Source organism: Delphinapterus leucas, chromosome 10 (genome assembly GCF_059928025.1).
Source record: "Delphinapterus leucas isolate spDelLeu-1000000601 "Yukka" chromosome 10, BTC_Dleu_Yukka2, whole genome shotgun sequence".
In the NCBI taxonomy this organism is placed as follows: domain Eukaryota; kingdom Metazoa; phylum Chordata; class Mammalia; order Artiodactyla; family Monodontidae; genus Delphinapterus; species Delphinapterus leucas.
The window spans coordinates 48481373-48501894 of record NC_143138.1 but is presented as its reverse complement, the minus strand read 5'-3'; the positions used below and the strand labels follow the sequence as shown (position 1 = coordinate 48501894).

Here is a 20522-nt window from a genome sequence, read left to right as displayed (position 1 = left end):
CGGGCTGTGGTGGTCTCGCGCAAGGCTGTCACCATCCACCTCCCCTTCCCTCCCAGCCATCTCTTTGGGTGTGTAAATGTTTCTTCCTCACCTCCCTGGAGCAGGAGTGTGGGGTGTGGTGGAGGATGCTGGGTGCGGAGGCCTGATAGCCCTACCCACTGCCTCTCTCCCACAGTCCACCCTCCCCCACCCAGGCGGCACATGCACAGGTCTGCAGGTCTGGTGGCCGCGCGGAGAGTAAATGTCAGCTGTCCAATCATCACAGGGGACCCTCTCGGGTCCTCACACACTCGGGTTTAGGGTCTTGAAGCAGGAGGAGGAGAGGCAAGATCACTTCACTCCTTTCCCCCAAGAAGGCAAGCCCTCCTCCCCCTCCCCCGGCCCCTTCTGGGTGGACTGGGCTGCGTGGACTGAGAGGTGGCCCTGCTGTGGCTCCTCTGGCAAGTCCTGGGGAGGCAGGCGGCTGCCCCTGCAGCTTCTCGAAGGCAAGGCTCCAGGGCTTTTGTTTTCAGTGATGCCTCTGAGTCACAGTTTTGGGAAGATGGGGAGAAACATCACACATGATCCATAATCTCATCCTGTGACATAAGTAAATGCTGCAAATGGTTTCCTGAGTTCATGGCACCAGGAAAGACGCCTGGAGCTCTTTTCTGTGTGTGAGGAAAGGACGGCTCCAAGCCTGTCCTCCCCGGCTTCCCTTTGCCTCCAGGGACAGGTGTCTCCTGCAGCTCAGGACCCTGTGACACTGTTTCACAGGGTGGGAGAGAGGCACTGGGGACTCACTTCCTCATGCTCAGTTCTCAGGTGTGTGGCTGCCAGGCCACCCTGGCTATAGGATCCAGGCCAGGGAAGACATCCACGTCCTTCTCCATCAACCAGGTGGGAAGTGTGCTGTGTGGTGAAATCCCAGGAGGAAGCAGTTTTCCTGCAATGAATTCAGGACCCCGACCATGAGCAGTAGGTAAATTCCTATCCAAAAAGGACAAGAGGTGCAGAAAGCTGCGGGAGAACAGGCCTCCTCGGATGGGTCTATGAGTCTCGTTTGGGTTTGCACTTGTTCAGAGTAGAGCTGTACTAGGGAGAAGCTGCCTCCTGTAGGTAGAGGGGATGGAGTGGGGGCCAGAGGGGGGGTTGTGCTTAAAAAGTATGATCATTTGTATTTCCAGTCACCTGAGGGGCACACACATCCTCAGAACCTGAACTGAGATCAGTGTCCCCAGAGAAAAATAATAGTTACCATTTTCGAACACCTCTGTGTGCCAGGCTCCATCCTAAATGGTTATCAAATACAATCTCACATATTCTCCACAATTCCATTAATATCAGCAGGCAAACTGAGGCACAGAGGAGTGAAGTAACTTGTCCAAGGTCACACAGCCCATAAGCAAGAGACCGTGGATTTGAACGTGAGTGATTTCCCTTCAGAGCCCCAATTCTGAACCCCTGCCATGTTTATTGCCGCCCCGGTGTAGGCAGGGTTCTTTGGAGCTGGGGTGCAGCAGCCTAAGCTGGAGAACTAGAATAAAACTCACCAGCGGGGCAGTGGGGGGGGGGACGGGGTGGGCAGAAAAGGGTTCATTGTAAGGTCCATGCCTTTTTAAATACTTATATTTTTTCCTGTTTGTTTTTCTGTGGTATTAATTATACACCCTTTTTAGTTTAATTAGGGAGTCCATGAGAATGCGGTTTTCACACTTGGGTCAGACTGACACAAAGGGATCAGGGTGCCTGTGGCCACTGTGATGATGGTGAGGCAGGTCACTGTGAGCACCACTGAAGGCAAAAGAAAGCCTGGCCCCACTGCTTGATCCGTCCATGTTGTCTCCATCTGGACATTCACTTTCCATGGCTAAATTTGAAGTTCCTGGTTGGAATTTGTTGGAGAACACAAAAATACACACTACTGTATAGAAAATAGATAACCAACAAGGACCAACTGCATAGCACAGGGAACTCTGCTTAATATTTTGTGATAAGCTAAATGGGAAAAGAATTTGAAAACTAATAGATACATGTATATGTATAACTGAATCACTCAGCCATACACCGGAAATTAACACAACATGTTAATCAACTATACCCCAATATAAAATAAAAATATTTTTAAATCAACTTTAAAGCTAGAAAATAAATTGCCAGCAAATCCCAGAAGGGACTTAACTCAGCAGAACTCTGATAATTGAGGGTGTGTGTGTGCGACTCCTCACTGGAAATAAATATTCATTTTTATACCTAATTGTGTACTTTATATTTGTATTCTTTTTTAAAGGAAAGTCCCTGAAATTGTAGAAGCTTCAGATCCTGCAGAACCAGGTGCTCCAGGGCTGCAGAGTTGTCTTGGACAACCCAGCATCTGTGTCCTCTGGACACTGGTTGATTTTTCTAGAGGATTTTTATCATTACTCCCTACTTTCCTGTGACAGTATGCCTGACTTGAATAGTACTGATATTTATTTCTTAATTCCCTTCTGATTTTTTTAGGGCTAGAAAATCATATAATGAAGTTTTCTTGAATTACTTTAAAATTCTAAGATACATATATATAAATATTATTCATAAAAAGATGAAATCTTGTCATTTGCAATATGTCCATTTCAGGGTATTAGGTTAAGTGAAATAAGACAGAGAAAGACAAATATCATGAGATTTCACTTATATGTGAAATATAAAACCAGAACAAACAAAACAAGACAGAAACAGACTCACAGGTACAGAGAACAAACGGGTGGTTACTAGATGGGTGGGGTGGGGATTGGGTGAAATATTTGAGGTGGATTAAGCGGTACAAACTTCCAGTTATAAAATAAATAAGTTGGAGGTGCAGTCAAGATGGTGGTGTGGGGAGATGCAGAGTTAGCCTCTCCCCAAAACTCTGCCACCTGCTGGCCACTGGTGGGGGACTCTGATGCCCAGGGAGACGGGAGGAACTCCAAAGTGAACTGGTAGGATTTAGGGAGACTGAGGGGAGAGGAAAAGTGGAGGCCACACAGGATAGGTGCCCCTAAGGCCAGAGAGATCAGGAGAGGCAAGTGGGAGGAGCCATCCAGGAAGAGCAGGAGAGGAGTGGAGGGCAATAGCCCCACCCACTCAGGCCCAGGGAGCCTGCTGAGCTCCCAAGCTGGTCTCCTGCCCTCCAAGGTCCCCCCTCTCCCTTGGCTGCATTGGTTCTGGGGGCGTAGGAGGGAGGCTGGGGAGATCAGGAGAGGCAGGTGGGAAGGGCCTGCCCAGACTGGAGGAGCAGGAGAGGAGAGAAGGGCATTTGCCCCCCTCCACTCAAGCCCAGGAAGTCTGCTGGGCTCCCAGGTGAGGTCCCCTGCCCTCTGAGACCAGGGGTGGGGAGCACACCTGAGCCCCTTCTGGTCCTTCAGCCTAAGCCCCACCCCCCACAACCCTCAGGGCGTTTTCCAGCCTGTGGGTAGTGAGCATTGACCCCACCCACCACCCAAACCTCACCCTTGCTTAGGCCCCGCACTCTACAGCCAAGGCCTCCCCCCAACATTTTTTTTTTTAATTTTCCCTCCTCCTCTTTTTTTACTGTTGTGGTACTGATGTACCTTCTGGTTGTTGATTCATCTATATTTTTATCATTATAGCCTTTCTAACATATCTGTTTGTTTCCTAGTCTAATTTTATTTTTTACTTTGTTATTGTTCTTTAAAATTTTTTTTTGCCACCTCAGGCAGCTTGTGGGATCTTGGTTCAGGAGCCTGGGGTTGGGCCGAAGATCCTGCGGTGGGAGCTCTGAGTCCGAACCACTGGACTAACAGAACCTCAGACCTCAGGCAATATTCATCAGAGTGAGGTCTCACAGAGTTCCTCATCTCAGCACCAAGACCCAGCTCTACTCAATAGCCTACAAACCCCAGTGTTGGAAGCCTCAGGCCAAACAACCAGTAAGGCAGGAACACAGTCCCACTTAAAATAATAATAATAATGACAGCAAAAACTATGTCAGAGAAAAGGAGCAAGGTAAAAACCTACAAGACCAAATAAATGAAGAGGAAATAGGAAATCTACCTAAAAAAGAATTCAGAGTAATGATAGTAAAGATGATCCAGTCTCTCAGAAATAGAATGGAAGCACAGATTGAGAAAATATAAGAAATGTTTAATAAAGATCTAGAAGAACTAAAGAACAAACAAACAGAGATGAACAACACAATAACGGAAATGAAAAATACACTAGAAGGAATCAGTAACAGAATAACTGAGGCAGAAGAATGAATAAGTGAGCTGGAAGACAAAATGATGGAAATAACTGCCAAGGAGCAGAATAAAGAAAAAGAATGAAAAGAATTGAAGACAATCTTAGAGACCTCTGGGACAACACTAAATGCACCAACATTTGAATTATAGGGGTACCAGAAGAAGAAGAGAAAAGGGAAGCGTCTGAGAAAATATTTAAAGAGATTATAGTTGAAAATTTCCCTAACATGGGAAAGGAAATAGTCAATCAAGTCCAAGAAGCAAAGAGTCCCACACAGGATAAACCCTAGGAAAAACACACCAAGACACATATTAGTCAAACTAACAAAAATTAAATTCAAAGAAAAAATATTCAAAGCAGCAAGGAAAAACAAAAAATAACATACAAAGAAATCCCCATAAGGTTATCAGCTAATTTTTCAGCAGAAACTCTGAAGGCCAGAAGGGAGTGGCAGGATATACTTAAAGTGATGAAAGAAAAAAACCTACAGCCAAGATTACTCTATGCAGCAAGGATCTCATTCAGATTCGATGGAGAAGTCAAAAACTTTTCAGACAAGCAAAAGCTAAGAGAATTCAGCACCACCAAACCAGTTTTACAACAAATGCTAAAGAACCTTCTCTAAGCAGGAAACACAAGGGAAGAAAAAGACCCACAAAAACAAACCCAAAACAATTAAGAAAATGGTAATAGGAACATACATATCAATAATTACCTTAAATGTAAATGCCCCAACCAAAAGACAAGACTGGCTGAATGGACACAAAAACAAGACCCATATATATACCGTCTACAAGAGACCCACTTCAGACCTAGGGACACACACAGACTGAAAGTGAGGGGATGGAAAAAGATATTCCATGCAAATGGAAATCAAAAAAAGTTGGAGTAGCAATACTCATATCGGATAAATTAGACTTTAAAATAAAAACTGGTACAAGAGATAAGAAGGGACACTACATGATGTTCAAATGCTCAATCCAAGAAGAAGATATAACAATTATAAATGTTTATGCACTCAACATAGGAGTACCTCAATACATAAAGCAAATGCTAACAACCATGAAGGGAGAAATTGACAGTAGAACAATAATACTAAGGCACTTTAACACCCCACTACACCATGGACAGATCATCCAAATAGAAAATAAATAAGGAAACACAAGCTTTAAAAGACACAGTAGGGGCTTCCCTGGTGGCGCAGTGGTTGAGAGTCCACCTGCCGATGCAGGGGACATGGGTTCGTGCCCCGGTCCGGAAAGATCCCACATGCCATGGAGCAGCTAGGCCTGTGAGCCATGGCTGCTGAGCCTGCGCGTCCAGAGACTGCGCTCCGCAACGGGAGAGGTCACAACAGTGAGAGGCCCGTGTACCAAAAAAAAAAAAATGACACAGTAGACCAGATAAATCTAATTGATATTTATAGAACATTCCACCCAAAAGTGGCAGAATACACTTTCTTCTCAAGTGCACATGGAACATTCTTCAGGATAGATCACATCTTGGGTCACAAATCAAGCCTTGGAAATTTTAAGAAAATTGAAATTGTATCAAGTTTCTTTTCTGACCACAATGCTATGAGATTGGAAATCAGTTACAGGAAAAAAACTGTAAAAAACACAAATACATGGAGGCTAAACAGTGTGCTACTAAACAAGCAAGAGATCACTGAAGAAATCAAAGAAGAAATTAAAAAATACATAGAAACAAATGACAACAAAAACAAGATGATCCAAAACCTATGGGATGCAGCAAAAGCAGTTCTAAGAGGGAAGTTTATAGCAATTCAATCTCACCTCAAGAAACAAGAAAAATCTCAAATAAACAAACTAAACCTACACTTAAAACAACTAGAGGAAGAAGAACAAAGAAAACCCAAACTCGGTAGAAGAAAAGAAACCATAAAGATCAGAGCAGAAATAAATGAAATAGAAACAAAGAAAACAATAGCAAAGATCAATAAAACTAAAACCTTGTTCTTTGAGAAGATAAACAAAATTGATAAACCATTAGCCAGACTCATCAAGAAAAAAAGGAGAGGATGCAAATTAAAAATAGAAATGAAAAAGGAGAAATCACAACTGACACTGCAGGAATACAAGGATTATAGGACACTACTACAAACAACTATATACAAATAAAATGGACAACCATGAAGAAGTAGACAAATTCTTAGAAAGGTACAATTTCCCAATACTGAACCAGGAAGAATTAGAAAATATAAACAGACTTATCACAAGTAATGAAATTGAAACCATAATTAAAAATCTTCCAACAAACAAAAGTCCAGGACCAGAGGGCTTCACAGGTAAATGCTATCAAACATTTAGAGAAGAGCTAACACCAATACTTCTCGAACTCCTCCACAAAATTGCAGAGGGAGAAACACTCCCAAATTCATTCTACGAAGCCACCATCACGCTGATACCAAAACCAGAAAAAGATATCACAAAAAAAGAATATTATAAACCAATATCACTGATGAACATAGATGCAAAAATCCTCAACAAAATACTAGCAAACAGAATCCAACAGCACATTAAGAGGATCATACACCATGATCAAGTGGGATTTATCCCAAGAATGCAAGGATTCTTCAATATATGCAAATCAATCAATATGATACACCACATTAAGAAATTAAGGAATAAAAACCATATGATCATCTCAATAGATGCAGAAAAAGCTTTTGACAAAATTCAACACCCATTTATGATAAAAACTCTCCAGAAAATGGGCATAGAGGGAACTTACCTCAACATAATAAAGGCCATATATGACAAACCCACAGCAAACATCATTCTCAATGGTGAAAAACTGAAAGCATTTCCTCTAAGAGCAGGAACAAGACAAGGCTGTTCAGTCTCACCACTCTTATTCAACATAGCTTTGGAAGTCCTAGCCATGGCAATCAGAGAAGAAAAAGAAATAAAAGGAATACAAATTGGAAAAGAAGAAGCAAAACTCTCACTGTTTGCTGATGACATGATATTATACATAGAAAATCCTAAAGATGCCACCAGAAAACTATTAGAACTAATCAATGAATTTGGTAAGGTTGCAGGATACAAAATTAATGCACAGAAATCTCTGGCATTCCTATACACCAACAATGAAAAATCAGAAAGAGAAATTAAAGGAAACAATCCCATTCACCATTGCAACAAAAAGAATAAAATACCTAGGAATAAACCTACTTAAGGAGGCAAAAGACTTATACTCAGAAAACTATAAAACACTGATGAAAGAAATCAAAAATGACACAAACAGTTGGAGAGATATACCATGCTCTTAGATTGGAAGAATCAATATTGTGAAAATGAGTATACTACCCAAAGCAATCTACAGATTGAATGCAATCCCTATCAAACTTCCAATGGCGTTCTTCACAGAGTTAGAACAAAAAATTTTACAATTCGTATGGAAACACAAAAGACACTGAATAGCCAAAGCAATCTTGAGAAAGGAAAAAGGAGTTGGAGGAATCAGGCTCCCTGACTTCAAACTATACCACAAAGCTACAGTAATCAAGAAAGTATAGTACTAGCATAAAAACAGAAATATAGATCAATGGTACAGGATAGAATGCCCAGAGATAAACCCGCACACATATGGGCACCTAATTTATGAAAAAGGAGGCAAGAACATACAAGGGAGAAAAGACAGCCTCTTCAGTAAGTGGTGCTGGGAAAACTGGACAGCTACCTGTAAAAGAATGAAATTAGAACACTACCTAACACCATACACAAAAATAAACTCCCAGTGGATTAAAGACTTAAATGTAAGACCAGACACTATAAAACTCTTAGAGGAAAACATAGGAAAAACACTTTTTGACATAAATCACAGCAAGATCTTTTTTACCCACCTCTTACAGTATGGGAATTAAAAACAAAAATAAACAAATGGGACTTAATTAAACTTAAAAGCTTTTGCACAGCAAAGGAAACCATAAACAAGACAAAAAGACAACTCTCAGAATGGGAGAAAATATTTGCAAATGAACAAACAGAGAATAAATCTCCAAAATATACAAACAGCTCATGGAGCTCAATATTAAAAAAAAAAAAAATCTAGTTAAAAAATGGGTAGAAGACCTAAATAGACATTTCACCAAGGAAGACATACAGATGGCCAAGAGGCACATGAAAAGATGCTCAACATCACTAATTATTAGAGAAATGCAAATCAAAACTACAATGAGGTATCCCCTCATGTCAGTCAGAATGGCCATTATCAAGAAATATAGAAACAATAAATGCTGGAAAGGGTGTGGTGAAAAGGGAACCATCCTGCACTGTTGGTGGGAAAGTAAATTGATACAACCACTATGGAAAACAGTCTGGAGGTTCCTTAAAACACTAAAAATAGAATTACCATATTACCCAGCAATCCCACTACTGGGCATATACCCTGCAAAAACCATAATTCAAAAAGAGACATGTACCACAATGTTCACTGCAACACTATTTACAATAGCCAGGACATGGAACCAACCTAAAAGTCCATTGACAGGTGAATGGATAAAGAAGATGTAGCACATATATACAATGGAACATTACTCAGCAATAAAAATAAATGAAATTAAGTTATTTGTAGTGAGGTGGATGGAACTAGAGTCTGTCATACAGAGTGAAGTAAGTCAGAAAGGGAAAAAACAAATACTGTATGCTAGCACATGTATATGGAATCTAAAAAAAAAAAAAGTATTGATGAACCTAATTGCAGGGGAGGAATAAAGAGGTAGACATAGAGAATGGACTTTAGGACATGGGATGGGAGGGCGAAGCTGGGGCGAAGGGAGAGTAGCATCGACATATACACTACCGAATGTAAAATAGTTGGCTGGTGGAAAGCAGGAGCACAGCACAGGGAGATCGGCTTGGTGCTTTGCGATGACCTAAAGGGGTGGGATAGGGAGGATGGGAGGGAGGCTCAATAGGGAGGGGATATGGGGACATGTGTATGCATATGGCTGATTTGTTTTGTTGTGCAACAGAAACTAACACAGTATTATGCAGCAATTACACTCCAATGAAGATCTATTAATTAATTAATTTTAAAAAGTCATGGGGATGTAATGTACAGCACAGGAAATAGTCAATAATACTGTAATAAGTTTGTATGATGACATGGTTACTAGACTTAGTGTGGGTGATCAATCTGTAGTGTATATAAATCAAATCACTATGCAGAACACCTGGAACTAATATATATTGTATGTCAATTATACTTCAATAAAAAAGGATACATCTCTAAAAAGAACTCTGAGTAAGACTTTAACAAAGTTCCTTGTGTTTGAATATAATGCCTAGAATTTTTTCTGCTCACTTCCCAGCTCCCACATATACTTCAGAGGGTTGATGTTCCTACTCAAGTCACTACCACACAAAATAGATTCTTATCATATTCCGCTTGTTAACAAAACAAGACATTTTATTTTGAAAAAAAAATAAGAAGTAGGGTGTTAGGAGTTAATATATGTTAAGACAAATTCTAAGCCTGTAAGCTGCTTCTTACAGCCCTCCTGATTCTCCAAGGAAACACCAGGCTGTGCACAGGCTGGTGCGCACTCTGCATCAGCGTTTGTGTTTCCAGGGCTCTGGGAGCACGTGGCTGTGTGCATTTCAGGCTCCGGGCTGTAAAAGGGGCCCTGAGCTTTAACAAGCCCCTCCCCTCCCCGCCCCCTTCGCAGCCCCGGTCTCTGAGGCTCTGCCTCCAGCACTGAGAGTCTGGGAGGCTGCGCTGGTATGCTCACGGGTGTCATGCGGCCGGTGGCCAGCAGGGGGCGGCGACACTTAGTGGCTTCCCAGCTTTGGGACTCCAGGTGGCAGAATTGGTAAGAACAGCAGAGGCGCCCTGCCATCCTCAGAGCGGCTCACCACTATGCTTCCCAACCCTTGTTCTCCATCTCCACCCAATGTCTGATGTAGAAATAGATACCAGTAATGAGTAATAAGTACCATTAGTATTAACTACTATATAATTAACAGTCTGTAATAAATAGCTGTTATTAGCAACAATAACCTATATTCTTATCACACTTTAGTCTTAATCCAGACAATTCTTCTCTGGTTGCCTGAGTTCAGGCAAGAGGACGAGGCCAACTGTTTACCTAATTGGAGCAGAGGGGGCAGGGGAGGCCAGTCCTCACCTGGGAGTGGCTCTAATGGGCACAGCCTGACTCACAGGTCTCACGTCCAACAAGCCTTTGGGTACATTTCTGATCCAATGCTAATGGTTCCAGTGATAAGTCTTACTGTGTGTTTGTACTTTAACCTCGGCCACTAAGACAGTAGGACATTGGGTAGCAGACCAGGGAAACCCGCACTCATCTTAAGAAGGGACAGAGGAAAAAAGACTCTACTGATAAAGCCTTTCTTGTCTTAGTGACCAGCAGACAGCAGATGTAGTGACAAGCGTGTGGGTTCATGATAAGACCCTTGAAATGAGTGATGACATCATCTCAGCTCCCCTTCCCTGTCCTCCTCTGGAAAACGGGCTTTCACAGCATGGGGATCTTGCTTAACAGACTTGCATGTTTTTATTTGTTTTTATCTAGATACCTTACTGTCATTGCCGTCTGCATAGACCGTCAGGCTGCAGAGGGCCCATAAGGCACAGCTACTCGTCACTACATGCCTACAGGCATGCACTGTGCTGATGCTGCCGTTGTTCATGTTATCACTCCCCGGACAGGAATGAGCTGCCAACGCATGTCAGAAGTGGTGTCAGCATCATTCCTGTAAAATCAAGGTGTCATGATCTTTGCTGTTGAGGGTTACAGTTGCGGGGGGAGGGGGCTCCAGTGTGATACTGTGAGTGCTGTGAATGTGGGGAGCACAGAGGCCACCCAGAGCATCCCTGATCCATACTTGGGGCCAGAGAAGACTAAAGGAGGCATCACTTGAGCTGAATCTTGAAGGATATAAGTAGGAGACAGGTAGATGGACAAAAGTCAGGGGGCATTTCAGGGCAAGAACAGCATCACCAGACAGAGGTACACTATTCACTAATGCCAATCTGAATGTCATGTAAAGAAAACCGAAGAGTCGTACAGCCCTCTGACCAGAAGTCAGGAAAGTTGGGGTCATGTCCTGGCACTGTCCACAGCTTTGTGAAACTGGTTCGCCCATTCATTTAAATGTTGAGAGCTGGAGTTCAGGCTGGTTATGGTCAAAGGTGGCCTGAGGCCTAACTTGCTCTGGCTCTGTGTTTGGGGTTGACTTTAATCTTTAACGTGACATTTTGTTTTAAGTATATATTTTTTTAAAATAAATTTATTTTATTATTATTTTTTAATTAATTTACTTTTGGCTGCATTGGGTCTTTGTTGCTATGCACGGGCTTTCTCTATCTGTGGCAAGCGGGAGCTACTCTTTGTTGCGGTGTGTGGGCTTCTCATTGTGGTAGCTTCTCTTGTTGCGGAGCAAGGGCTATAGGTACGCAGGCTTCAGCAGTTGTGGCACGTGGGCTCAGTAGTTGCGGCTTGCGGGCTCTAGAGTGCAGGCTCAGTAGTTGTGGAGCATGGGCTTAATTGCTCTGTGGCATGTGGGATCTTCCAAGACCAGGGATCGAACCCACATCCCCAGCATTGGCAGGCAGATTCGTAACCACTGCACCACCAGGAAAATCCCTGAACATGACTTTCTGAAAGGCCTCAGAATCCAGTTTCTTCTGGTTCATTCAGATATGATAGAGTGTGTGCTGCCCTGAGATGAAAAATAAATTCCTGGGCTGGGGGTAGGGGGTACAGCAGCGCCTTAGGCAGGATTAGTCCTCCTCTGAGTCTCACCCTCAGCAGCCCAGTATTTCCTTAACTGATCGGAGCAAAGAGGGCTGTGAGATCTTGTAGCACCATCCCTGCTCTCCCTCTCGCCTCACATTCTGGAAATAGCTCCTGCCCTTTGTGGGCTGGTGCCTTTTACTCCTTAGATCCAGTGGCTTACAACCAACCTTGGTGTCTTCCTCCCAAAGAAGCCCTTTCCCCATTACTGCCGGAAATCAGCAGAGAAGTCAAGGAAAATGGAACTGAGCCAGAAATGTCAATTCTCGTTCTTTGGCCAAATGATGACAAAAAGCCAAGGGCTTTATTCTCAGAAGCTGTTTAATGCAAAGTAGGAAGAGAAGTTTTAAAAGCATGAGGAGGTTATGAGAATTGGGGAGATTTTGCTTGAAGTTTTGACATTACATATTGTTCTTCTAACTTGAGTTCCCCATGACCTTGCAGGGTCCTATGGAGTTTCTCCATGAATTTTGAGGAAATGCTCTAATTGTAATCAGTACTCTCCAGAGAGACTTACAGGCAAAGTGAACCGTACCTGAGGGAATGTTATGAGTAAAACTCAAGAACTTCAAGTTCCACTGATGCTGAAAACTCAGCCTCTGCACACCTGTGCCGAATTGAATCTCAGAGTTCTGGATGAAGTAGAAGAGAATAGCCTTATTGCTTTGCCAGGCAAAGAGGGACACAGTGGGCTTCTGCCCTGAAAACTGTGTGTCCCCACCCAGGAGGATTTGGTGAGGAGTTTTATAGCAAAGGTTCAAGGGTGGGGTTGCTGATAAGATTAGGGTATGTACACAGCCTGCACTCCTTTAACCTGGCCTCAGGTGATCTTCTGATGAGCTTCTGGGGTTCCTTTAATCTGGCCTTGGGTGGTCTTCTCTGGAATGAAGAATGTCAACATCTTCCATTTGTTGGGGTTTTAGTTCTGTAAAGAGCTCAAAGATATTGTTAATGTTTATCCCTTGAGGCTGAACCAGGACCCTGCCCCAAGGCTGCACTATTGTTTCTTGACTGTTCCTCCCTTGTCTCTGAATCCCCTCCCTTCCCTGATTAACAGCTGTTTGAACCTGCCCTTTGGGACTCAGGGAAGGTCATGGAGGCTGGAGTCTGTTCCCTACAAACAAGGAACGGGGGACACAGAAAGGTTTCCATGCCCAGGAGCCCCACAGGGTCCTGCTCAGTTTCCTTACCAAGGAAATGTGGGAGGAAAAGGTAAAGGAGACAAAAGACAGTAACCAGGACAAGGGGGTATTTTCAAGGGTTTCTTCTTGGAGCTGAAACTCCATTAAATATCACCTTTGTTTGCAATATAACCTCTGGGTTCAAAGTAGCTCCCTTTGAGGGTATTCCCTGGTGGTGCAGTGGTTAGGACGCCAGGCTTCCATTGTAGGGGTTGCAGGTTTGATCCCTTGTCAAGGAAGCTGTGCAGCGCAGAAAAAAAAAAAAAAAAAAGCTACCTTTGAGATTTTCCTCTCCTTCATAACCCTTGAACTACATTTAAGTCCACAGGAAGCCTCTGTGTTTCTGATGGTATTTGGGCTAAGGCTGCCAGCTTGGGAAAACCTTTGTACCTTATTGACGATTTAGGCAACACTGAGAATTAATGATGCATTGGGTGGAGTGTTTGAAATGAGATTAAGCTGTAGCAAAGCTAATTGTTGCATCAGCTTGAATGGATGAGGGATGGGCCAACTGCAGGGAGGAGGAAAAGTCTTGCCTTCCTTGCCCTCAGGAAACTGCTTTTGAAAAGCAAACACCATGGCTCCTTGACTGAGAATGGAGACTGAGTTTGGAAATCAGTTGATGAGTCTTCAACGTTATAGCAAACACAGCTTCAGATATAAAGTGGTATCTGCTAATGAGAGCACACAGCTACTGTCATGAGGGGCTTCTTGCTGGAAGGCCAAGCTGAAGAGGGAGTGAGGGGATCTGTTGACTGATGTGATGAGAGCAAGGTCTTCCTTTTCTACCTGGGAATGTCCTTGGCCTGCAGCCCACCCTGTATCTCGGTGCTAAATGCAACTCCACTGCAAAAAGAGGCATCTGTTGTGAGAAATAAAGATTATGTATACAACAATGCACAAGGCATAGAGAACACCTTTTGGAAGACATTCTTTCCATTTTTGCACCGTAATTGGAGCAAACTGCCACTTTGTACATGTCGTCAGTTGGCTCCAACACATCCTGGAGTATGTTTGCTTTGGCCATTCTGAACATGACACAAGACTGTATTCGCTGTCAGGTATGTCCTTGGGATCAGCTGGTGGCAGGTGGCGGGCAGCCTGGCTGCAGCCCCTCCACTGCTGCTATTCCCTGTGCCTGGCTGCTCTTGCCTCCGTGCTGTGAACAGCATGGTTATGAGAAGTTGATCCTCTAATTTCTGAGTCTTTCTGAACAAGGGATTTTCATAGAAGCTTCCAATTGGGTTGGGTCAGAGGCACCTCTGAGAAGTCAGTGCGACCCCCATGTATAATCTGGTTCCACAATGTGCCCTCTAAGAGAGTGATTCTCAAACCTGGCTGCATATTGTAGTTACCTGGGGAGTTTTTAAAACTCCAGATGCTCAGGCTGCACCTGATGCCAAAAACTCAGCCTCTGTGCACAGTGAAAAATTGACTCTCAGAGACAGAGTTTTGGGTGAAGTAGAAAAGAATAGCTTTACTGCTTTGCCAGGCAAAGGGGCCACAGTGGGCTCATGCATGCCACAAAAACTGGGAGGACTTGGTGAGTTTTATAGCAACGGTTCAAGGGCAGAGTTGCTGATAAGGATCAGGGTATGTACAGGGCCTGCAGTCCTCTAATCTGACCTCAAATGGTCTCCTGATGAACTTCTCAACATTATCAAACTGTGACCTTCTCTGGAATGAAGAATGCTACCATCTTCCATATGTTGGGGGTTTTAGTTCTGTAGAAGAGCTCAAAGATATTGTTATATGCTTCCCTTAAGGCAGAACCAGGACCCTGCCCCAAGGCTGCACTATTGTTTCTTGCCTGCTCCTCCCTTGTCTCTGCATCCCCTCCTTTCCCTGATTAGCAACTGCTTGAACCTGCCCTCAGGGAAGGTCATGGAGGCTAGAGTCTGTTCCCTACAGACAAGAAACAGGGGACACAGAAAGGCTTCTGTACCCAGGAGCTCCACAGGGTCCTGCTTGGTTTCACACCCAGGACAGTTTAATTAGATTCTTTTGAGGAGGGTTGCAGGCCCTAATATTCTTTAAAATATCTTGGGTAATTACAGCATGTAGCCAAGTTGGAGAACCAGTGCTCAGGCCTGTACCCTGACATGGTACTGGGACAAACAGCTGAGCTCTGCCCACACACAGGGGACCCTGGGACTAGAGAGGAGACACAGCAAGTGGGGTGCAGAGGCCCAGCTGCTGTGATACCAATTCCCACTGATCATGTGAGGTGCCAGGTGCCCCCAAGCCTCTATCTACTTCAGAAATAGCTCAGATGCGTCTCAGAACATGCGGCTTGGCTAAGAGGCTGATATGTCCCTCTTGACTGAATAGCTAAGTAGACATTTCAAGCACAGGATTGGCCCCTGAATGAGTGTCTGTCCTCACATTTACCAGCTGCTCCTGAGCTCGAATTTATGCTGTGAGCCAGGGCCCCGCTTCCTCAACAAAAACCTCCCTTTGTGACTGGAGAAGCAGTTGAGTTGAGTAGCACTAAACACACACACACATACACACACACACACAAATGGGTCTTTAACAAGACAGCTCAAAAGATTGTCACAGACCCCTCTGGGACCAACTCTGCCCCCTAGTCCTCAGTCATCCCAGGCCCAAGTCTGCCCTCTCTGCCGGATGCTGGGAAGCTGGTGACAGCACAACCCCCACACAGCTATTTGCATTTGGGACTTAGGGCTGCTGCCCAGGGGCCTGAGGAGCACAACCTCCCTGGTACCTATTTCTCAATCTTAAAGAAAACCAGGAGCTGAGTTGCTCCCTTGGTGGGGGTGGGGCACAGGAAATGGTGGGAACAAATGCCTCAATTTGCTACTTAGGGTGGTGGCTCTTGAAGAGACGGAGGTCAGCCTGTGGACCCAGCTTGATGGGAGCTTCACCTCCTGGGGACTGGGTGGGAGGGGTGAGAAGTGACATTTCTGGAAGGTTCCTGGACACTTTGGTGGGGGGCAAGTCCTGCTCTCAACTATGAGCTGAAAAACCAGGCAAATAAGGGCTCCCTGAAGGATAAATATATGATCCCCTGGGGAACCTGGGAACTATTTGGGCCAGAGGAACTCCTGGAAAAGATAAGCTGGTAAAGCATGTAAACCCCTGAAAGCAAGGCCACTGCAGATTTGAAGCATTCACAAACACAGCATTTAAAAACTGAGTACAGGGACTTCCCTGGTGGTGTAGTGGTTAAGAATCCACCTGCCAATGCAGGAGACACAGGTTCAATCCCTGGTCCTGGAAGATCCCACATGCCTCAGAGCAACTAAGCCCGTGCGTCATAACTACTGAGCCTGCACTCTAGGGCCCGCAAGCCGCAACTACTGAGCCCACTTGCCACAACTACTGAAGCCCATGTGCTCTAGGGCCCGTGTGCTGCAACTACTGAGCCCGTGTGCTGCAACTACTAAAGTCCGCGCACCTAGAGCCCGTGCTCTGCAACAAGAGAAGCCACCGCACTGAGAAGCTGGTGCACCACAATGACGAGTAGCCCCTGCTCACCACAACTAGAGAAAGCCAGCACACAGCAACAAAGACCCAATGCAGCCAAAAATTTAAAAAACAAACAAAAAAAAACTGAGTACAGAAAGGTAAAATAACAAAGTACAAATTTTCTAAAATCCCACTACCAAAAGAAAGCCCTTGTAAACACCTTCCAAATAGCTCTCTACAAATGTGTGTGTGTGTGTGTGTGTGTGTGTGTGTGTGTGTGTGTGACTATACATTTTCACAGACTTGGGACCTAAAGTTCATGCAGTTTTTTTTTTAATTTCTTAATCACTATTTTTTTATTGAGGTGTAGTTGATTTACAATGTGTTAATTTCTGCTGAACAGCAAAGTGATTAATTTATACATATATATACATTCCTTTTTTTAATATAGTCTTTTCCATTATGGTTTATCATAGGATATTGAGCACACACAGTTTTGAAACTAGTTTTTCTCTCAGTCAACAATTAGTTCTGAACTTGGTCTGTGTCAATGAATTTATACCCATATCATTTTCAATACTTGCAGCACATTCTCTTATATGTATATACCATAATTTAACTATCCTTTTATTATAAATAAAGCTGCTAAGAGCAAATCTTGTACATGTGCTTTTTTTGGACATTCCTCACTTCTCTTGAGATACACCTGGGAGGGGGTTGCTGGGCTATAGGCTGTCACTCTCCTCTCATTGGACATTGAGGTGGTTTCTATTTTTTGTTTTTTCAAACAATTCTGCGATAATTCTTGTTCTGCTAAGAATGTAAGTTTTGCAAGGGAAAGTGCCTTTTCTGTTTGCTTCATAGATGAATTCCAAATGTCTATGTTGCTACTTTCAACACATATTTGTTGAAATAACTGAACAAACATGGATTTCTTTCACATCTGTAGGAATACAGTCAATTCTTGACTCAAAGTTTTCACTGCTCTGCCCATGTCCATGGATGACCATGAAAGCTCCATGAGTACTGATTTGGCAGTTACAAATAAATTTTAGTGAGTAGGCAAATTTGCAAAAACAGAATTCACAAATAATAAAAATCAATTGTATTTCATAAGATATATTTGAGAATCAGACTTGTTGGATAATAGAATATTCACACTTTAAGTACTGTCAAATTTCCACCACCCTTCATGAAAAGATATATTAATTTACTTTCCCATCAGTAGTATGTGTGAGTGCTTGTTAACCCTAGACCAAATCTGTTGTTGTTCTTGTAGACATGGATTAGGGGGTCTCTGATTTTTATTTTGATGACAAAAATCACACAGGGGAACAAAAAATTACAATTGACAAACTAGGAGTGAGTCGTGGGCTGGAAAACAAGGGAATATGTTTCCAGAGTCCCCTGGATTCTTCCTGGAATCTTGGGTTTCCTTCCAGGGTCCTCCATGCCCTGGGTACCTCCTGGACCCCTTCCAGGAGTCCCACAGAGCTCAGCTTGAGAACCAGCACCCTAGGCCAAGGGTTCCACTGTATAAGAAGTTTGAGATGGACCTAGGAGCAGCTTCACAACTCCTTGAGTCTCTGTGTGCTTCGGCCTCCTCGCCTCCTCTCCAGCCTCCACCATGTCCATCAGGGTGACCCGGAAGTCCTACAAGGTGTCCACCTCTGGCCCCCGGTCCTTCAGCAGCCACTCGTACACCAGTGGGCCAGGCACCCGCATCAGCTCCTCGGCCTTCTCCCGGGTGGGCAGCAGCAGCAGCTTCCGGGGCGGCCTGGGCAGCAGCATGAGTCTGGCTGCAGGTTACAGTGGGGCCCTGGGTCTGGGGGGGCATCACACCTGTCACGGTGAACCAGAGCCTGCTGAGCCCCCTCAAGCTGGAGGTGGACCCCGACATCCAGGTCGTGTGCACCCAGGAGAAGGAGCAGATCAAGACTCTGAACAACAAGTTCGCCTCCTTCATCAACAAGATACGGCACCTGGAGCAGCAAAACAAGATTTTGGAGACCAAATGGAACCTCCTGCAGCAGTAGAAGACAGCCCGGAGTAACATAGAAAACATGTTTGAGAGCTACATCAACAACCTCCGACGGCAGCTGGAAACCCTGGCCCAGGAGAAGCTGAAGCTGGAAGTGGAGCTTGGCAACATGCAGGGGCTGGTGGAGGACTTCAAGACCAAGTATGAGGAAGAGATCCAAAAGCGCACAGACATAGAGAATGAATTTGTCATCATCAAGAAGGATGTGGATGAAGCTTACATGAACAAGGTAGAGCTGGAGTCCCGCCTGGAAGGGCTGACTGATGAGATCAACTTCTACAGGCAACTGTATGAAGAGGAGATCTGTGAGATGTAGTCGCAGATTTCTGACACCTCCATGGTCCTGTCCATGGACAACAGCCGCTCTCTGGACTTGGATGGCATCATCGCCGAGGTCAAGGCCCAGTATGAGGAGATCGCCAACCGCAGCCGGGCTGAGGCTGAGACCATGTACCAGATTAAGTATGAGGAGCTGCAGACCTTGGCTGGGAAGCACGGGGATGACCTCCATCGCACGAAGACGGAGATTTCCGAGATGAACCAGAACATCAACTGACTCCAGGCTGAGATCGAGGGCCTCAAAGGCCAGAGGGCTTCCCTGGAGGCCGCCATTGCTGATGCCGAGCAGTGTGGGGAGCTGGCCGTCAAGGATGCTCAGGCCAAGCTGGCCGAGCTGGAGGCTGCTCTGAGAACCGCCAAGCAGGACATGGTGTGGCAGCTGCGCAAATACCAGGAGCTGATGAACGTCAAGCTGGCCCTGGACGTGGAGATCGCCACCTACTGCAAGCTGCTGGAGGGCGAGGAGAGCCGGCTGGAGTCTGGGATGCAGAACATGAGCATCCACACCAAGACCACCAGCGGGTACTCAGGCGGGCTGACCTCAACCTATGGGACCCCTGGCTTCAACTATGGCCTGAGCTCCTACCAGTCCGGCTTGGGCTCTGGAGGGGGCTCTGGCTCCTTCAGCCATACCAGTTCCAAGGCTGTGGTTGTGAAGAAGATTGAGACCCATGATGGGAAGCTGGTGTTCGAGTCCTCTGACATCCTGCCTAAGTGAAAGGCTCCTGCGATCCCTCCCAGTCTCCCTGCTCACTTGCTCCTGCAAGGAGTTGTGCAGGGGAGTGTTGGAACCAAAGACCTGAGGCTCAGTCCCATCCTTAGCCCACCCCTGGGGGAGTCAACTGCCTGGGGCTCCCTCTCTTGCCCACGCCCCCAACTAAAAGCCAATCCAAGTGTCTTTTTCAGAATAAAGCTTCAGCTGGCTCTGCCAACACACACACACACACACACACACACACACACACAAACACACAAAAGAAGTTTGAGATGTACAGGGCTGGTTCCGATGGCGGCCTCAGCCTGGGTGGGCTCCCGCAGTGGAGGAGGCAACAGCTTGGCCACCCAGTTGTGCAGCTGGAGGACTGGCCGGGTGGCACCACCTCACACTTGTAGCTGGAACCTTGGGTATCCAGGCTGCTTGTGAAGGGAAACATGCCCTTCCAGCTCTCCTCCTCAGCACAAGGTTAAAGAACAAGCACCCTTTCTTCAAGGCTCTGTTGGGGAGAATGGATCGGCAGAGCAGAGGCTGTAGACGGAGTGCTGCAGACCATGTGGGAGGACTGGTTCTCCCAGGACTGGCTCTCAGTCTCTGCTGGGTGGGGCTGAGGACCCTCCAGGCTGAAAGGGGAGCAGGAGCCCCCTCCCCAGGTCTGAAGCCCAGGCTGGAGAGCCAGGCACGTGCCCCTCCTTCCACCACCACCAGTCTGAACTCCTGCTGTCCATGTCGTGTTTGGTCCATGCACCAACGTTCTGATCCTCTCCTGGGAGGCGCTGAGAGCACTGGTTTTGCAGCTGTTGAACAACTCCAATTTCA

The 20522-nt window shown here is 45.2% G+C and overlaps 1 pseudogene; it reads left to right on the top strand.

Annotated features, from left to right (window-relative positions):
• The first annotated feature begins 17883 nt into the window (after positions 1 to 17883).
• Positions 17884 to 19904, top strand: LOC111170109 (keratin, type II cytoskeletal 8 pseudogene; annotated as a pseudogene).
• The last annotated feature ends 618 nt before the right edge of the window (positions 19905 to 20522 follow it).